Source organism: Schistocerca nitens, chromosome 4 (genome assembly GCF_023898315.1).
Source record: "Schistocerca nitens isolate TAMUIC-IGC-003100 chromosome 4, iqSchNite1.1, whole genome shotgun sequence".
NCBI classification, from domain to species: domain Eukaryota; kingdom Metazoa; phylum Arthropoda; class Insecta; order Orthoptera; family Acrididae; genus Schistocerca; species Schistocerca nitens.
Window position 1 is genome coordinate 269315616 of NC_064617.1, and position 21309 is coordinate 269336924.

The 21309-nt window shown below is 37.2% G+C and overlaps 1 protein-coding gene across 1 annotated transcript in view; it reads right to left on the reverse strand.

The window, feature by feature from the left end:
• Nucleotides 1–2475: 2475 nt before the first annotated feature.
• The window catches only part of LOC126252246 (protein alan shepard), a 429590-nt gene continuing 410756 nt past the window's right edge, over nucleotides 2476–21309 (reverse strand). The window contains exon 12 of the mRNA XM_049953120.1: nucleotides 2476–2925. The gene's annotated coding sequence lies outside the window, so the exon portion shown is untranslated. The remainder of the gene's footprint in view (nucleotides 2926–21309) is intronic.

Below are 21309 nucleotides of genomic sequence, written 5' to 3' on the forward strand. Positions count from 1 at the left end.
ATTTAAAAATCCCTAAGGACATAAAATTAACCTCCTCAAAGTAATATTTTGGACTAGCTTCCTCAATAGAAAAACTTTTTTTAAAATCTTCAACAGTACTATTACTCCATGGAGTAATTTAAACATTTTCAACCTTCTCGGTTATTTTCTTAAAGATCTACTTTCAATTCTAACACAAATCACACATTTTAAAATGCCTACCTGACTGAAACAATAACTAGACATTAAATTTGGCTTCACAGTATTTCATATACAAAGTTTTCCCTGTCTTTGAATTATTATGAAAAGGCACAATATCTAAAAAAAATTTCATTATAAAAATCCAAAGAACAAAATTATGTAGTAAAATCTCATAATTTCTCTCTATATTTTACAATAGGCTTTCTCAAAAATAAAATGTGATGGAAAAGTAAAAAATGCAACACTAACATCAGTTAGAATTATTGTAGGGACAAAAGTGAAAAAAATACTACACAACATATTTATTCTTGCTTTGGATCTGGAATGTGAAAATACAAAATACATGGATAGTAGCACCTTACCACATTTGTTATACACAAATTTTCTATACTATGTTGGAGACTGTGACATTTTCCCAGCAGTCAGTCATTGTCATATCCAGATGAAACCGATGGAATGAAAAGAAAAAAACTATTTCATAAAACTCATTCCAAGTGATGATGTACCAGCGAGTGACAAATCAAAAGAATATTGGAACAAGGGCAATTATTGCACATGTTATGAGTAAGAACTGACAGACAAAAATTTGGCATTAAACTCAATGTTGATGAAAGAAATATAACTGAATTGTGACACTATGATGCTGGGATGTGAAGGCAACTGTTATAGATCCAACATTACACTACCTATCCATATGCTGTATCAATTTGTATTCCGTAACACAAGGTTACAGAGGAACGAGAGCTACTACTGCATTTTGAAGTTGCAGATTTCCATTTAATGGCAACCCTTCATTGGTAAGAAAAGAATGAAAACTACTGTTAGCCACTAAGAATCAGCACTTTTCTTTGGAAGATTTGTTGGAAGAACTCCCGTTAACTGAGCAGCATTCACCATGGTTGAAACTACACTACTATTACTTCCTTCTAGTGCAATAGGTCACCTAATGCCAATGACAATGTTACTATATTTTATATACAAAAGCTCACACCTAATCTCTGAAAAGAAAACCAGGAAACAAAACATGGAATGTTGTATACAAAGTTACAGAACTCAAAAAGATCTTCCTACACCCTACATTAAAATAGTTTGCCAAAATACCACAATATCAAAGTACCAGCAGATCAATACCTGCTAATTCAATTACAATAATATCTAAAATGATCCCCTTCTGTTCCAGTGGTCATTGAAAACTGAACATGATAAAACCACTCAAGTTGTGCTTAAAGTATGAAAAGATAATTTATCTTTACAAAGTTTGCATTTTGTGTGTGTGTGTGTGTGTGTGTGTGTGTGTGTGTGTGTGTGTGAAAGAAAGAGAGAGAGAGAGAGAGAGAGAGAGAGAGAGAGAGAGAGAGAGAGGGAGAGGGAGGGGTCAGGGGAGGGAGAGGGAGAGGGAGGGAGGGAGGGAGGGAGGGAGAGGGAGAGGGAGGGAGGGAGGGAGGGAGGGAGGGAGGGAGGGAGGGAGAGAGAGAGAGAGAGAGAGAGAGAGAGAGAGAGAGAGAGAGAGAGAGAGAGAGATCAAATGACAGGAAGTGTTACTAGTATTCCGATATATTTACATACAGGCCTGTCACTCACGGGTTACTACTGCATTACAATGTAAACTAAAATTAAAACCGTTGTTACTAGTTGTACTTTTTAAAGAAACTTATTTTTTCTATATAAAGCACCAGCTTCAGAATGGTCCTCTTTCTGGATGTAAAACTGAGGAATCATATCACATAACAGGTTTTTTCCATTGTTAGTGAAATGCTCAGTACCGGCCCCCCTTTTCATACGTGGGCAGAACTCATTGGAGAAAATGACCCTCTTACTGAATTGAGGATTCATGACTTTACTGTTTTAAGTTACAAATTCAATGAGAAGATTAATAATACTGACAATTCCTTAAAACTTTAATTTATGGACCAGAGAAAATTCGGAGTGGTATTTAAATTAATACAAGTCCAGCATAGGTGAAATCTGTCAGTTCTGTTGTAACACACTATACCAGTATTTTCACCATATAAAGAAGATATTTTATTTTAAACTATTTATAACAATAACTCAGTTGTCCAGTAACTTTTAGCAGGACTCATATTAACACACAGAATCTGCTATCCAGACCGAACACTATATACAAAAAGATGCATCTCAATAAGTAACTGAGCTATTAACAAACTACAGGTATTAAAATGACATGGTTCATTCAAGAATTTTACTGACTTCTTTTTTGAACTACAAACTGTAGCATCCCCACGTATCATCTACCTTAACCCCCCACCCCCCTCCCCCACCCCCTCCTCACCAAAACTCTTTACATCACCACTTTGCTAACACTCATTGACATTAGGTAACCAAAAGTCTTTATCAATACCAACTGATGCAACGCTAAGGTACTCATACGAAAAATGTACAGGACAAGAGGTTGTAGACAGCATAGCTAAACACATTTTACTCTACAGTAAAAAAATAATAAACTATATTTATTATTAATTTTTAATATTATTTCCGCTGACAGATGGTGGCAAGTCCGTGGATATAAAGTGGGAATTCTTCAATTCTAGTTTCATCATTTAAAGGTACTTGTTGACTCAATTCACTCTTCTTTAATTCTTGTACACATCAGTGAATGGATTTCCTTTCTTTCAATGATGATCTTAACAATTTCCAGAGGAAGGAAATTGCAATGCTATTTTCCTTTTAAAATGTTTATTTTTTTCATCCTTTCACCTAAATTGTATGAAATGCATCAACTAACATCTGAAAAATAGAAAAAAATAATAATCAATACATCTGTACTTACTCATAAAAATTCATTAAACCCCCCCCCCTCTCTCTCTCTCTCTCTCTCTCTCTCTCTCTCTCTCTCTCTCTCTCTCTCACACACACACACACACACACACACTTTAATTATGACAGAAGCATCATTATGTAGAGGCCGCCTTAGCAAATATGCTTAGTGTTGGTGATAGTATAGTTTTATTGTGTTTATGTGTGTTCCTGACATGAAATGGTGAAGTGGGTGTACCCATCATTTATCAGGACTTGCAAAGCTATTCATCAGGACTTCAATATGTCAGAAACCAGTTTTGGAAGTATATTGGACTGATTGATACCACAGCTATTTGTTCATTTAGGACAAGTTATTACACACATTTAAATCAACAGATATACTTTGATTGATACCACAGCTCTCAGTTCATTTAGGGCAAGTAATCACCCAGACTTCAATAAACAGAAATACTGTAAAGGCAGAACAATGTTAGAACTAGGAATCTCTATTTCGTGGATGAGACAAAATATAAATAAATATGAAACATCAACGCAACTCATTTAAAGAACTCTGTCAATTGGTAGGAACATCTGAAATTATTGTATTCTATTGTCATTAACATGAAATGAAATCATGTAATACAATATTACTCATTTTTATCTGTTAGCCAAGAACACCTGAAATAACATGTGAACTGCTACTATCAATCTATAAAATAATTGTACATAACATCAGTCTTTAATCTTCAAAACAATTCAAATAATCTGTGAAATTATGCACCATCAAACATGTCAGCAAAATTATCAAAAAGTCTTTTAGCCTGAAGGACAGAACTACTGTCTAATCAAAGATAAGCTCTAATCACACATACATAAAAAAAACATGGTAGGAATGCAGAATATAATTTCCTCATCGTGCAATTAAAAAAACTAGGAAATTCATTGTTTGTTTTACATATCTGATGTAAACTTCAGTAATAACATTATTATTTGGTGGAATGGTGTGTGTAAAACAGTTAGGTGTGTTTGAAACTATGCTGTACATATGTCAGATCGATTAGATGTGATAATTTTTAATTGTAGTATCAAAAAATGTAACATTAATAATGAAAACAGTGTTTAAAAATGTACATAAGAACAGGAGTTGGCTCACTGGCCATCATTGTTGATCAGAGGTTTTGTGACACACCACCTATGTTGCTTTGTTCAACAAAAATGTGATGAAAATTATGAAGGTATATCTGTTCCTTAATCCACATATCGTGCTGAAGGAACCTAAGACATGAATCCAGTTCTCAGGAAGAGCTCAGGATAACAAGCAGGTATCCTGAAATACACACCCATGTGGACTGTTAACATTTTGTCAACTGTAGCAAGTTACACAAAGTCATTTTTCCTTGAAAGAAGCAGATGTTTTATTGCAAAGTGGTTGGAATATCTGGAATTAATCAGTTTTAACTTCACAATGTGATGGAATAAGCTGATATCTGAGATAATACTGGATAAAGTGCTAAAACTGTTTTAACATTCAAGTATGCTGGACATGCAGAAATAAGAAAATAAAATTAAAATGGGAGCAAATAAACATGAATTAAATCTGTGGAATGAAACGTTGGAATGAAACTAAGTGGACCAAAGTTGCTTTTTGGAATCAAAATTAGATGTGGATTGCACAACAAACAAGATAAGCATTTAAAATTAATACCATCTACATTGCTTAGTGAAGTGTGCTTAGGACATGTGAAAAGCTTTTTGTTTAGATTTTTTTATTAGCAATTTATTGAAAATGTATGATTTTGGGGGTGGGGACATTGTTAATCGGGAACAGGATGTAAATGGAATCGTAGATTCAGAACACACCAACGATAATGTGCAGGTTTTAGTGAACAATGACAATTTACATGGTGTAAGACACAAAAAGGGAGCTGTAGGCAGAGATTTACATATTGAATGTTATCCATTTTTATGGAATTAACCACAGAGAACAGTCAGGCAATGACAGCAACTTATTTGAACAACTCACACAGTTCTTAGGGGAAACGTTGGACAAACACGACGAGTACATAGTGGAAAATTTTGATAATGGAACAGTGTTCTTGGAGGGATAATGAAGGCTATAAATGAAGTGAAAAACTAATTAACCAATACATTCACACAAATTGATAATCTGGAAGAGCAATTAAGAAATTTTAAGTTCTCTGTAAAAACCAGGCACCAGGTGATTGACACATGTATTAACTTAGTAGTGAATAAATTGAATAAGGTACAGAGTGAATTAATTAATGAAATTGATAGAAATGTCAAAAGTTTTAAGATAATGCATGACATGATAATAAATGAGAGGGAAATTTTTGTACAAATGTCAATTGAATGTACAAATTTGTTGATAGTAAGTTGTCAGATATAGCCAATAGAACAGGAGAGGAAAGTAAAAAAAATTCAGCAGAAAGTCACAGATGGAATGAGAAATGCTGATCCATTTCAAAGTAGGACATCACACATTACTAATAAGTTATCTCAGTTACATGACGATTTAGTTGTTAAGAATGTTTGTAGTAGTTGTGGCAGTGTAGGGAGTGGTGTAAAAATGAAGAGTTTTCCAGGAGAAAACAAGATGCAACCTGCTGATTCCATTTAGCAATGAAAAGATAATTTTGTGTTTGGACTGCCTAAAGCCTTAAAAATTATACTTGTAAAACAGTTTTTGGATTAGAAAGCAACCAAACTATTAGCTCAGAAATAACTCGCAGTGAGCTCCAAAAAAAAAATGTTCAAAAGTTTTGGTCAGACTAAGAGAGCAAGAACAAAAAGTAAGCTCCTAAATTAACCTAATTTCAAATAAGGTAGTGGTTGAATAGGAAATGTAGAGGAAGAGATGATTCATAAACAAGATATCAGGATAACATGACAGGTTAGTGGAATTAATTTCAACAAAGAATTTTAGGATGACAAACTAAGTGAAATGAAAGATGAGGAAGACAGGAATCAAAATAGTGGACTACAACTTGGTGAAGATGTTCTGAGAAACCTTTTTGATGAAGCAAGTAGCTAGTCTGTATCTGTAGAAGAGCCTTATGAATGCCTTGATGAATATGAGATTGTCAGATTAATGGAAAATGAAAATGTAGAAGGGGGGGGGGGGGGGGCTGTGCACGTTATCGCGGATGTTGGTGGAGTGGAGACACACAATTATGTAGTAGAGGGGGAAGAAAACAAGACAGGTAGCTGTTTTGAGAAGGATATTAGTGATTCTTGTACAGAGGACAATGAAGGACATACAGGTAGACGTGTGGATAATAGCATTGATAATGAGAATTCTGCCAATAAGATGTTTGACTTTGTGATGAATTACAAGGGATGATTTATGTAGAATTGAAGGAGGACAAAATCATGAAAAATGATGTTAGGAACACAGCTGAATGTGGCAGTAAAGAGCAGGGCAATGTTAGGCAAGTACATGATAATCAGCTGATACCTGCAGACATCAATGAAATAGTGTTGAACTTGAATTTATATTAAAAGCCAAAACAAACCCAGTGGTGAGAAAATACTAAAGTAACATGGGAGCATTATAATGATAAAGAAAAATGGTAATCAAATATGAGGCGTCCAGAATGAGATTTTCACTCTGCAGCGGAGTGTGTGCCGGACCGGCACACAGTTTTAATCTGCCAGGAAGTTTCAAATATGAGGTGTTCTGAGTGAAGTTTGATGATGACTGGATCCACAGCCTTTGTGAAATTTTTCAATGAAATTATTCTGCCACAGGCTGTTGAAACATTATTTATTATTGACACTGGTCATTTTCATGCATTCTGAAGAAAGTAGTCATCAAATATAATGCATCTAATTATGAAATTGACAAAAGTTCAAGGTTGAAATTTCAAAGCTATTTGGATGGGATGTTGTAACCCAGTTGATAATGTAAAGCTGTGACATGCTGTGTAAGAGCAGTTGTATGTGGTACTGTGAATTTATCTGCTCTTCCATATACCACACACATTAGAAAACTGGTGTAATAATGATATTAAAACTTAAACTTAACTTTCATGTAACATGTGTGGTAAATGGATCACAAAATCAGCAAAGACGTGAAGGCACAAAAAGTATGCGCTATGGAATGCAAAGATGTTCATATATGGATTAAGTATCAGGTGGTTTGGGGAATGTGTGCGCAGAAAGGAGAAAAGTGACATAAATGTGTCTTGAATGAAAACTGAATCCACAAATGACACTGGGAATACAGATTAGAAATAAGAAAAAAGCTGAAGTGACTATAAAGCCACAATAAAACAATACTGACAAAATATAAGTACAGAAGAGGATCTAAAATCTCAGATACAAATAAAAATAACAGTCCACATATGTAAAACAAGTGCAAGTAATACAAAAAAAGAAAAGGAACAGGTACCAAGTAGTACAAAGTGTAGCATAGTCTAGAATGTTTGTCAGGATTAAAACAGCTGAAGTCAGTCATATCAAAAAACATTTGATTATAAAATGTTCCTGAACCAGTCCAGGAGTTTCATAATTTTAAGGCCAGTCAGTTCATTCGAAATCTATCCTGGCTGGTCTTGAAATGCTCTATAAATTTAGGTATCTCCTAAATATTCAAGCTGTCTTCCCTTTCAGATTGTAATTAGAATTTCTAAAGAGTTTTCAGTGTTATCTAACTTAGGTTTAGTCACCGAAATATGGTTTCCATACTGTGTTCTCTAAAACGCATGTCAAAACTTCTACCAGTCTGCTCTATACAAAAGTTATTGCAGTCTGAACAGCTGATTTTGCAAACTCCAGAATTTGTGTTGGATACTGTGATGTAAGCGCTGGCAGGTCGATAGACACACAAAAAAACACAAATATACACACAAAATTCAAGCTTTCGCAACAAACTGTTGCCTCATCAGGAAAGAGGGAAGGAGAGGGAAAGACGAAAGGATGTGGGTTTTAAGGGAGAGGGTAAGGAGTCATTCCAATCCCGGGAGCGGAAAGACTTACCTTAGGGGGAAAAAAGGACAGGTATACACTCGCACACACACACATATCCATCCACACATACAGACACAAGCAGACATATTTAATATATTAAAATTTAATATATTAAATATGTCTGCTTGTGTCTGTATGTGTGGATGGATATGTGTGTGTGTGTGCGAGTGTATACCTGTCCTTTTTTCCCCCTAAGGTAAGTCTTTCCGCTCCCGGGATTGGAATGACTCCTTACCCTCTCCCTTAAAACCCACATCCTTTCGTCTTTCCCTCTCCTTCCCTCTTTCCTGATGAGGCAACAGTTTGTTGCGAAAGCTTGAATTTTGTGTGTATATTTGTGTTTTTTTGTGTGTCTATCGACCTGCCAGCCCTTTTGTTTGGTAAGTCTCATCATCTTTCTTTTTAGATATATTTTTTCCACGTGGAATGTTTCCCTCTGTTATATTCATACTGTGATGATGTAAGACGTATTGGGCAGAGTAACCATTGTTCAGTGCAGTATATCTAAGGATCGTCAGTTCTTTGTTAATTTCACTTTGTTCTAGGGGAAGACTGATTAGCCTGTGAATCACAGAATCATTGTGGATGAAATTATCAGTGAAAGTAGGCTTACAGTACAAATCTATGAAGACCATTTTTGTTCTTTATTGTCAGACCCAAAATGTTAATAGCACATTGTTTTACTAATTCTGTGGTGAAATTAATGTTCATGTGCATACTATCGAACTGTGTTAACATAATGTCAATGTCAATGAATGATCCTCTAAATAACACTAACATGTCATCCATGTTATAGTTTTCTTTGAAAATTTAATATTATTTAAGTAGTGTACCTAATTCTCTGTGGACTTTATACATGGGCTGTCTATATAATTAACAAATGGACAAATTGGGGTATCACTTTCATGGGTCTTGGGTTCAGCATGGGGTGTGCAGGTCCATAACCAAGAGTTCTTTTACATCTTTTTCACAAGAAATAAAATCACACTTCTTTACTGCTTTTCTAACTAAAGTGTTAAATTTGTTAGCTGGACCTTTATTTAACTTTACAAGACAATTGTGTGCTTTATTAATGTAATTAACTCTATTGATAATGACCAAACTATTCCCTACATCTGCCTTGAGGATGATAACATTGACCTCGACTAATTTTTTGTCAATTTCATGAACTGTACTTTTTCTTTGCTTGTGAAATTGTTACTATTCTCTCTCTCTCTCTTGTCTATCTGAGCAGCAATAATCTCTGCAACTTTACTGAGATTCTATTCTGTTCTAAGAAGGTAACGGGGCCCTGTCTAAGGCAATTTTAGTGTTGGCAATAATATTCCTAAGCAAGCTACCTTTCATCCTCAGTATCATTTGTGGATTCTATTTTTATTGAACAGGTATTTCTTTCACTTTTCTCCATTCTATGCACACAGTTCACAAACAACATGATACCGACTCGCTATATTAGCAGCGTTGTACTTCATAGCTCATATTCTTTGTATGTTTATATCTTTGCTGATTTTGTGAGCCATTTACCACACCTGGAGAACACATATGAAAGCGGTTCTGAAAGCTTGCATATGTAATACCTTTTTATGTGTGTGTTCTCCTGCTGCTGCCGCTGCTCTGCGAGTAGATTTTTCATGTATCAATTTTCAAAAAATGATTAGTTTGCTTGATAAACAAGTGTTTATATCATTATTTCACCAGCTTACTGTTATGTGTGGTATATGGAACAGCTGATAAATTCACATCACCACTGCAAGTGCTTGTACACAGCATGTCACAGCTTTCTGTTATTCAATGGATTACAATAACATATGTAAGTAGCTTCAAAATTGTCACTTTCAATGTTCCGTCAATTTCATAATTACTTTTATCATAATACCATTTTCAGAAAGCTTGAAAATGACAACATATCAAAACTGTAATCACAATAAACGATGTTTCAACAGCCTAAAGTGGATTGATTTCATTTAAAAAGTTCTGAAAGAGGTCTGTCAGGACTTACATGCAGACAGGGGTGGGGTGGGGGGGGGGGAGGAAGGCGTAGATTCTAAAGAAATAATAAATTAACAAATACACTACTGGCCATTAAAATTGCTACACCAAGAAGAAATGCAGATGATAAATGGGTATTCATTGGACAAATATATTATACTAGAACTGACATGTGATTACATTTTCACGCAATTTGGGTGCATATATCCTGAGAAATCAGTACCCAGAACAAACACCTCTGGCTGTAATAATGGCCTTGATACGCCTCAGCATTGAGTCACACAGAGCTTGGATGGCGTGTACAGGTACAGCTGCCCATGCAGCTTCAACACGATACCACAGTTCATCAAGAGTCGTGACTGGCATATTGTGACAAGCGAGTTGCTTGGCCATCATTGACCAGACGTTTTCAATTGGTGAGAGATCTGGAGAAAGTGCTGGCCAGGGCAGCAGTCAAACATTTTCTGTATCCAGAAAGGCCCATACAGGACCTGCAACATGCGGTCGTGCATTATCCTGCTGAAATGTAGGGTTTCGCAGGCATCGAATGAAGGGTAGAGCCACAGGTCATAACACATCTGAAATGTAATGTCCACTGTTCAAAGTGCCGTCAATGTGAACAAGAGGTGACCGAGATGTGTAACCAATGGCGTCCCATACTGTCACGCCAGGTGATACGCTATTATGGTGATGACGAATACACGCTTCCAATGTGCATTCACCCCGATGTCGCCAAACACGGATGCGACCATCACGATGCTGTAAACAGAACCTGGATTCATCCGAAAAAATGACGTTATGCCATTCGTGCACCCAGGTTCATTGTTGAGTACACCATCGCAGGCGCTCCTGTCTGTGATGCAGCATCAAGGGTTACCGCAGCCATGGTCTCCGAGCTGATAGTCCATGCTGCTGCAAACCTCGTCGAACTGTTCATGCAGATGGTTGTTGTCTTGCAAACGTCCCCATATGTTGACTCAGGGATCGAGACGTGGCTGCACGATCCGTTACAGCCATGCGGATAAGATGCCTGTCATCTCGACTGCTAGTGATACGAGGCCATTGGGATCTGACACAGTGTTCCATATTACCCTCCTGAACCCACTGATTCCATATTCTGCTAACAGTCATTGTATCTCAACCAATGCGAGCAGCAATGTCGCGATACAGTAAACCGCAATCGCGATAGGCTAAAATCCGACCTTTATCGAAGTCGGAAACATGATGGTACACATTTCTCCTCCTTACACGAGGCATCACAACAACGTTTCACCAGGCAATGCTGGTCAACTGCTGTTTGTGTATGAGAAATAGGTTGGAAACTTTCCTCATGTCAGCACGTTGTAGGTGTCGCCACTGGCGCCAACCTTGTGTGAATGCTCTGAAAAAGTAATCATTTGCGTATCATAGCATCTTCTTCCTGCCAGTAAAATTTCACGTCTGTAGCATGTCATCTTCGTGGTGTAGCAATTTTAATGACCAGTAGTGTAGTAATGTACCTCTGGGGGCTCTAGAGCCTCCTTCCTAGTCCCTTCTCTTCCATTCCTTGGGCTTTCGTACCTTGTCATTTACCATCCTTCAGTGGCTCCATGTTTCAAATTCTTCCATCTATGCACATCCCATGGGACTAACATTTCCACAGAACACTTGGTTGAAAACCACCAATGTTAAAAGAGAGGTTAATTGAAGAAGAGAATGGATTGGAATTTAAAGAAATATAAAGTGATCTATTAGATGAAGATGAGAATAAAGATGGAATTGACGTGCAAGGGAGCTCATGTGTGTGTGGAAACAGGTAATTGGACTCCTGAATGAGATTTTCACTCTGCAGCGGAGTGTGCGCTGACATGAAACTTCTTGGCAGAATAAAACTGTGTGCTGGGCCAAGACTCGAACTCAGGACCTTTGCCTTTTGCGGTGGCAGAGCACTTGCCCGTGAAAGGCAAAGGTCCCGAGTTGGAGTCTCGCCCGGCACACAGTTTTAATGTGCCAGGAAGTTTCAGGTAATTGGACTGGTTGACAATGGAAGTCCTATAAGCAGAATCTCAGGAAAATTATAGGATAGGGTAAAAAGTGGAGAAAAGTTTGCTGAACTTCCAATAGCTGTGGTTAGAATTGAAGGTGCTACAGGAAAGTACAGTAAGTTGGTGAATACACAAGTTTTGTTATCATTCAAAATAAATGATGTTTCATTTGTCCAAGGACGTTTGGTGATAAAAGACTGGAATAAAAGTTTAATTTTAGGCATGGATTCAATTATAAAAGCCAAAGTTGATTTCAATTGGGGGTGACATGAAATTATTATTCACAGATCCAAAAAGTGGAATTTGTTCTGAGACTGATAAAGTAATGATAAAAATCTGCAACAGCAGTAATCAAATCAGGGGGTGGAACAGTTGGATGAAAGGAATTGTTATGAGGGTAATGAATCATACAGTGAGTTAATAGCCAAAAAGGTAAGGGAAGCTGAGAAACTGATTCCAAACGAAGAAAGGGAACTAAATAAATTTTTATGTGAGTTTTGTGCCAGCTTTGATGAAAAATAAGGAGAGTATGAAATTATCAATGCAAGTCAGAGATGTTACTTCAGAAGATGCAAAACTGGAAAATGTTAGAGAGTAGTAGTAGTAGTAGTAGTAGTAGTAGTAGTCACTACAATAACTTGTTAGTAGTAATTTCACAGGGATATGAGTGAATAAGACTCATTTTAGACTCCATACATTTGAATAAACACTTGGAAAGGGAAACAGATCACCCAGAAAATACAGATGAATTATTTAACAAGATTGAAGATATTAAATACATGACTAGCCTGGAACTGCCTTCTGTATTTTACCAAACTGCATTAAAAATTGACTCATGAAAGTACATCACATTCTTGTATAATGTAAGGTGTTTTCAATACAGTGTTTTAGCATTTGGGCTAAATATTTATGTGACAGAATTTATTCATGCATTATTTTGTTGTTATGGTCTTCAGTCCAAACAGCTCTCCGTGCTGTTCTATCCTGTGCAAGCCTGTTCACCTCTGAATATTTCAGCAAACTACATCCTTATGAATCTGCTTAGTGTATTCATCTCTTGGTCTCTCTCTATGATTTTTATCCTATATGCTTCCCTCCACTATTAAATTGGTGGTCCCTTGATGTCTCAAAATGTGTCATATCAACCAATCCCTTATAATCAGGTTAAGCCATAAATGTCTTTTCTCCCCAATTCTATTCAGTACGTCCTCATTAGTTATTTGATCTGCTATCTAATCTTCAGCATTCTTCTCTAGCACCACATTTCCATAGCTTCTATTCTCTTCTGGTCTAAACTGTTCACTGTCCATGTTGCCCTTCCATACATGGCTACACTTCATACAAATACTTTCAGAAAAGACTTCCTGCCACTTAAATCTATACTCCGTGTTAACAAATTTCTCTTCTTCTAAATGCTTTTCTTGACATTGTCAGCCCACATTTTATATCCTCTGTACTTCAACCATTATCAGTATTTTGCTTCCCAAATAGCACAACTCATCAACTACTATCATCATCTCATTGCCTAATCTAATTCCTTCAGCATTACCTGATTTAATTTGATGTCATTTCATTATCCTCATTTTGCTGTTGCTGATGTTCACCTTATATAGTCCTGTCAAGATACTGTCCATTCCGTTCAACTGCTCTTCCAAGTCCTTTGCTGTCTCTGACAGAATTACAATGTCATCAGCAAACCTTGAAGTTTTTATTTCTTCTCCCTGGACTTCAATTCCTATTCCAAACTTTACTTTTGTTTCCTTTACTGCTTGCATAATATCAACTGCTGCTTCCCTTTCATGCCCATCAACTCTTATAACTCCCTCTTGGTTTCTGTACAAATTGTAAATAGCCTTTCACTCCCTGTACTTTACCCTTGCCACATTTAGAATTTTAAAGACAGTATTGCAGTCAAAAATCAAACAATGGAAAATCCAGGATGGAAGTTGCTACTCACCATGTAGCGGAGATGCTGAATCTCAGATAGGATACCAAAACGACTGTCACAAATATAGTTTTCAGCCAGTAAGGCCTTCACCAAAATTAGACAACAAACACACACATATACTTTCACGTACACAACTCAGACACACGACTGCATTCATTCACACACTGCAGTGTGGCTTCAGTTGCCTGAGACTGCAGTCGTGTGTGCGAGTTGTGTTTGTGTGAGTGTGTATGTGTGTTTTTCTGCCTAATTCTGATGAAGGCCTTACTGGCCGAAAGCTGTATTTGTGACAGTACTTTTGTTGTGCCTATCTGCGACTCAGAATCTCCCCTATATGGTGAGTATCAACTTTGCTTTTCACGATATTGTTAGAATTCCAGTCAACACAGTCAAAAGTTTTCTCCAAGTCTATGAATGCTATAAACATAGGTTTGACTTTCCTTTACCTATCTTCTATAAAAAGAGTCAGTATTGCCTCCCGTGTTCCTAAATTTCTCTGGAATCCAAACTGATTTTCCTCGAGGCCAGCTTCCACCAGTTTCTCCATTCTTTTGTAAATAATTCATGTCAGTATTTTGAAACCATTACTTATTAAACTGATAGTTAGTAATTTTCACAACTGTCAGCACCTGCCTTCTTTGGAGATAGCACTATTATATTCTTCTTAAAGTCTGGGGGTTCCGGGGATATTTCATCTGTCTCATACTTCTTGCTCACCAGACAGAAGAGTTCTACAGCTGGCTCTCCGAAGGCTACCAGTAGTTCTATTGGAAGCTATCTACTGCTGGGGCCTTGTTTTGACTTAGGTCTTTCAGTGCTCTGTCAAATTTTTCCTATACTATTGTATCTGCCATCTCATCTCATCTACGCAATCTTCCATTTCCACAATATTGCTCTCAAGCACATTTCCCTTGTATAGACCCTCTAAATACTACTACCTACCTTTCTGCTTTCCCTCCTTTGCTGCCGGCCGCGGTGGTCTAGCGGTTCTGGCGCTGCAATCCTGAACCGCGGGACTGCTACGGTCGCAGGTTCGAATCCTGCCTCAGGCATGGGTGTGTGTGATGTCCTTAGGTTAGTTAGGTTTAAGTAGTTCTAAGTTCTAGGGGACTTATGACCTAAGATGTTGAGTCCCATAGTGCTCAGAGCCATTTGAACCTCCTTTGCTTAGGACTGGTTTTTCATCTAAAATTTTGCTATACAGGTGGTTCTCTTTTCTCCAAAACATCTCTTTATTTTTCCTGTAGGCAGCAACTGTTTCACTTAGTGATATATGCTTCTAAACCCATAAATTTGTCCTCTAGCCATTCCTACTTAGCCACTTTGCACTTCCTCTCAATCTCATTTTTTTGACATTTGTAGTCCCTTTCACCTGCTTCATTTGCTGCAATTTTCTGCTTTCATCAATTACATTCAATACTTCTTGCGTCACTTGAGACTTTCCACCAGGCCTCGTCTTTTTATCTACTTGATCCTCTGCTGCCTTCACTATTTCGTCCCTCAAAGCTACCCATTCTTCTTCTACTGTATTTCTTTCCCCTGTTCTTGTCAGTTGTTCCCTAATGCTCCCTCTGAAACTATCTACAACCTCTGGTTCTTTCAGTTTATCCAAGTGCCATCTCCTTAAATTTCTACATTTACAACATTCCTCAGTTTTAATCTACAGTTCATAACCCATAAATTGAGGTCAGGGTACACCTGCCCCTGAAAATGTATTACAATTTAAAACCTGGTTTCTAAATCTCTGTCTAACCATTGTATAATTATCTGAAACTTTCTGGTGTCTCCGGTCTTTTCCATGTATACAACACTCTTTCATTATTCTTAAACCAAGTGTTAGCTACAGTTAAATTATGCTCTGTGCAAAATTCTTCCAGGTGCCTTCTTCTTTCATTTCATTCCCCAGTCCATATTCTCCTATGACTTTTCCTACTCTTCTTTTTCCTACTATCGAATTACAGTCCATCATTATTACATTTTATGTCTCCCTTAAATGTCTGAAAATTTCCTTTTATCTCATTGTATAGTTCTTCACTCTCGTTGTCATCTGCAGAGCTAGTTGGCATATAAAATTGTACTACTGTGGGTCTATCTTGGCCACAGTAATGTGCTCATTATTCTGTTCATAGTAGCTTATTCATGTTCCTATTTTTTTAATTATTATTAAGCCTACTTCTGCATTACCCTCTTTGATTTTGTATTTATGACCTTGTTTTTACTTGACCAGAAGTCCTGTTCCTCCTGTCACTAAACTTCACTAACTCTTACTACATCTAACGTTAACCTATCCATTTCCCTTTTTAAATTTTCTGACCCACCAGCCTGATTAAGGGGTCTGACATTCCAGACTGATCCATAGAATGCCTGTTTTGATTCTCCTTATAACAATGTCCTCGAGTAGTCCCTGCCCATAGATCCAAATGAGGAAACTATTTTACCTCCGGAATACTTTTCCCAAGAGGATGCCATCATCATTCGACCATACAGTAGAGCTGCATGATCTCAGGAAAAATTACAGCTGTAGTTTCCCCTTGCTTTCAGCTGTTCACAGCACCAGCACAGCAAGACCATTTTGGTTGACGTTACTAAGCCTGATCACTCACTCATCCAGACTGTTGCGCCTGCAAGTACTGAAAAGGCTTCTGCCCCTTCTCAGGAACCACAGGTTTGTAAGACCACTCAAAAGATATCCCTCCATTGTGGTTCACCTATGGTATGGCTACCTGTGTCACTGAGGCATGCAAGCCTCCCCATGTGCATTAGATCTTGTTTTATGAAGCGAATTTTTGGCAAAATTGATCATTTATGTGGATAACAACCTCAAAACTGGGAACACACGAGACCAGCATTTTGCTATCTTAGACGATGTAGGAGAGAAGCTAAGGAAAGGGGAAATGACATTAAAACTAGAAAATTATAGGTTTGCTGTGTGACAACTGAATTTTCTTGGTCACAGCGTAAGTGAACAGGCAACTTTGCCTGACAGCTGGAAAATCTTAGCTATAGTAAAGTTTCCAAAACCACAATCAATGAAAGAATTAGGGTCATTTTTCAATTTAGCCAATTTTCATTAAAAAAATGCAAAATCACAGGCACTGAATGCACCAAGATTTAACAACCTCATAAAGAAATGTACTGTACGGAAGTGGAGTGAGGAACACCAAGTAGCTTTTGATGAGATAAAAGAACAACTTTGTAAAAGTGAAATACTACACTGACCTGATTTTTCAGGATCATTTTGTCTGGTGACAGACGGTAGTAACTTTCGGTTAGTGGTTCATCTATTCCAAGAAGAGACAGTTTATAGGAAAATAGATATCTTCAATTGGCTCTGCAAGTTGAGTCACTTCAAAAATGTGAAAAGAATTACATTATTATGGAGAAAGAACTTTTGGCCATTGTGTGGGAATTTATGAAATTTAGGAATTATTTACCTGGATATAAAGTCATTGTCTGTACTGATCACAAAGCCTTATGTTTATCCATAGTGTAAATTATGTCACAGTAGAATTACATTGTGGGCAATTTATTTGCAGCAATTTCATTATACAATGAAATATATAAAAGGGAAATGAAATGTAATTGCAGATGCTTTACTTAGTTTCCTGTGGGGTTGAAGATCAGAATAGTGTTGGATAATGGGAGCAAAGTTTCAAAATTGGGTACATAAAAGGCGTAAATGATAAAAAAAAAGAGATCAGAAAAATTTGTAAATAATTTTGGGAAGGAATCAAAATCATCTTCAAAACTGGAAACTGATAAAAAGCTATTTAAGAAGGAAGGGGTATGAGAAAGTCTAACAGTATTACCAGGTGCATACAGGAATTTTGTTTCCAAGATCAAAATGTGTGCGTTCCTGAGGCAATTCTTTTTGATAATGGGAGTCAATTCACTTCAAAAACACAGAAAACATTTCTTTATGAGAAAAACAAACATTACTACATCCAAAATTAAAGAAAACTTACAGACTGAGAAATGTTACACAGTTAAAACCATACCTACAAGCAAATAAAAACTGAGTACTGAAACACTATAGCTAGTAGAAACCTTGAGCTTACCAAATCTTTCATGAAATATGCAACTAATATTTGTAGTATCCCTCAGGAGAGTGCAATCTCTATTGCGTACTATGCACATGGCAAGTGCAAGGGACCCCAACCATGTGACTTTTTTTTCCACTTTTCATTTTTATGATTTCACATTTTCTCATGCTTATCTTTCTGTCTACTTTATGTAACCTCTTATACTTAATGTATCTATCTACCTCATATGTTTAGTTATGCACAAATCATTAACAGTACCAAGTGTCATAAGACGAGTTTAGAATGAAATTCATTTCCTCAGTTGACAAAGCTGTACTGAGAAATTCTTAATATGAAAGTTTACATCAATTAAATATTATTTGCACTACTGGAGTAGTTACAATTAATGTACTGGTAATTATTCAATTGAAACAGAGCAAAAATAGTAAGAATACTGAAAGCAATACACAGATAGATGTTCAGGACAAATGTCACAACCAATTATGTAGTATTTTGCACTAGTGTCTGACAAACTACTTGGAACACCTAAATGACATCCAATTTAGCTTTGATATATCGAACTGTTCATTGTCTGGTGTTTCATGTTAAACTGCTAAATATTTTCATCTTTTATCAACTTGACAGTGTGTCAAGGCACACTATATATTTTTCTTACTGTTTATTGAATGATCTTCTCGGTTTGACATCACCTCTGCACTTACTAACAATTGTTGTTGTTGTTGTGGTCTTCAGTCCTGAGACTGGTTTGATGCAGCTCTCCATGCTACTCTATCCTGTGCAAGCTTTTTCATCTCCCAGTACCTACTGCAACCTACATCCTTCTGAATCTGCTTAGTGTATTCCTCTCTTGGTCTCCCTCTACGATTTTTACCCTCCACGCTGCCCTCCAATACTAAATTGGTGATCCCTTGATGCCTCAGAACATGTCCTACCAACCGTTCCCTTCTTCTGGTCAAGTTGTGCCACAAACTTCTCTTCTCCCCAATCCTATTCAATACTTCCTCATTAGTTATGTGATCTACCCATCTAATCTTCAGCATTCTTCTGTAGCACCACATTTCGAAAGCTTCTATTCTCTTCTTGTCCAAACTATTTATCGTCCATGTTTCACTTCCATACATGGCTACACTCCATACAAATACTTTCAGAAATGACTTCCTGACACTTAAATCTATACTCGATGTTAACAAATTTCTCTTCTTCAGAAACGCTTTCCTTGCCACTGCCAGTCTACATTTTATATCCTCTCTACTTCGACCATCATCAGTTATTTTGCTCCCCAAATAGCAAAACTCCTTTACTACTTTAAGTGTCTCATTTCCTAATCTAATTCCCTCAGCATCACCTGACTTAAGACTACATTCCATTATCCTTGTTTTGCTTTTGTTGATGTTCATCTTATATCCTCCTTTCAAGACACTGTCCATTCCATTCAACTGTTCTTCCAAGTCCTTTGCTGTCTCTGACAGAATTACAATGTCATCGGCGAACCTCAAAGTTTCTATTTCTTCTCCATGAATTTTAATACCTACTCCGAATTTTTCTTTTGTTTCCTTTACTGCTTGCTCAATATACAGATTGAACAACATCGGGGAGAGGCTACAACCCTGTCTTACTCCCTTCCCAACCACTGCTTCCCTTTCATGTCCCTCGACTCTTGTAACTGCCATCTGGTTTCTGTACAAATTGTAAATAGCCTTTCGCTCCCTGTATTTTACCCCTGCCACCTTTAGAATTTGAAAGAGAGTATTCCAGTCAACATTGTCAAAAGCTTTCTCTAAGTCTACAAATGCTAGAAACGTAGGTTTGCCTTTCCTTAATCTTTCTTCTAAGATAAGTCGTAAGGTCAGTATTGCCTCACGTGTTCCAGTGTTTCTACGGAATCCAAACTCATCTTCCCCGAGGTTGGCTTCTACTAGTTTTTCCATTCGTCTGTAAAGAATTCGTGTCAGTATTTTGCAGCTGTGACTTATTAAACTGATAGTTCGGTAATTTTCACATCTGTCAACACCTGCTTTCTTTGGGATTGGAATTATTATATTCTTCTTGAAGTCTGAGGGTATTTCACCTGTTTCATACATCTTGCTCACCAGATGGTAGAGTTTTGTCAGGACTGGCTCTCCCAAGGCCGTCAGTAGTTCCAATGGAATGTTGTCTACTCCGGGGGCCTTGTTTCGACTCAGGTCTCTCAGTGCTCTGTCAAACTCTTCACGCAGTATCATATCTCCAATTTCATCTTCATCGACATCCTCTTCCATTTCCATAAAATTGTCCTCAAGTACATCACCCTTGTATAGACCCTCTATATACTACTTCCACCTTTCTGCTTTCCCTTCTTTGCTTAGAACTGGGTTTCCGTCTGAGCTCTTGATATTCATACAAGTCGTTCTCTTATCTCCAAAGGTCTCTTTAATTTTAGTGTAGGCAGTATCTATCTTACCCCTAGTGAGATAGGCCTCTACATCCTTACATTTGTCCTCTAGCCATCCCTGCTTAGCCATTTTGCACTTCCTGTCGATCTCATTTTTGAGACGTTTGTATTCCTTTTTGCTTGCTTCATTTACTGCATTTTTATATTTTCTCCTTTCATCAATTAAATTCAATATTTCTACTGTTACCCAAGGATTTCTACTAGGCCTCGTCTTTTTACCTACTTGATCCTCTGCTGCCTTCACTACTTCATCCCTCAAAGCTACCCATTCTTCTTCTACTGTATTTCTTTCGCCCATTCGTGTCAATTGTTCCCTTATGCTCTCCCTGAAACTCTGTACAACCTCTGGTTCTTTCAGTTTATCCAGGTCCCATCTCATTAAATTCCCACCTTCTTGCAGTTTCTTCAGTTTTAATCTACAGGTCATAACCAATAGATTGTGGTCAGAGTCCCCATATGCCCCTGGAAATGTCTTACAATTTAAAACCTGGTTCCTAAATCTCTGTCTTACCATTATATAATCTATCTGATACCTTTTAGTATCTCCAGGGTTCTTCCATGTATACAACCTTCTTTCATGATTCTTAAACCAAGTGTTAGCTATGATTAAGTTATGCTCTGTGCAAAATTCTACCAGGCGGCTTCCTCTTTCATTTCTTAGCCCCAATCCATATTCACCTACTATGTTTCCTTCTCTCCCTTTTCCTACACTCGAATTCCAGGAACTCATGACTATTAAATTTTTGTCTCCCTTCACTATCTGAATAATTTCTTTTATTTCATCATACATTTCTTCAATTTCTTCGTCATCTGCAGAGCTAGTTGGCATATAAACTTGTACTACTGTAGTAGGTGTGGGCTTCGTATCTATCTTGGCCACAATAATGCGTTCACTATGCTGTTTGTAGTAGCTTACCCGCACTCCTATTTTCCTATTCATTATTAAAC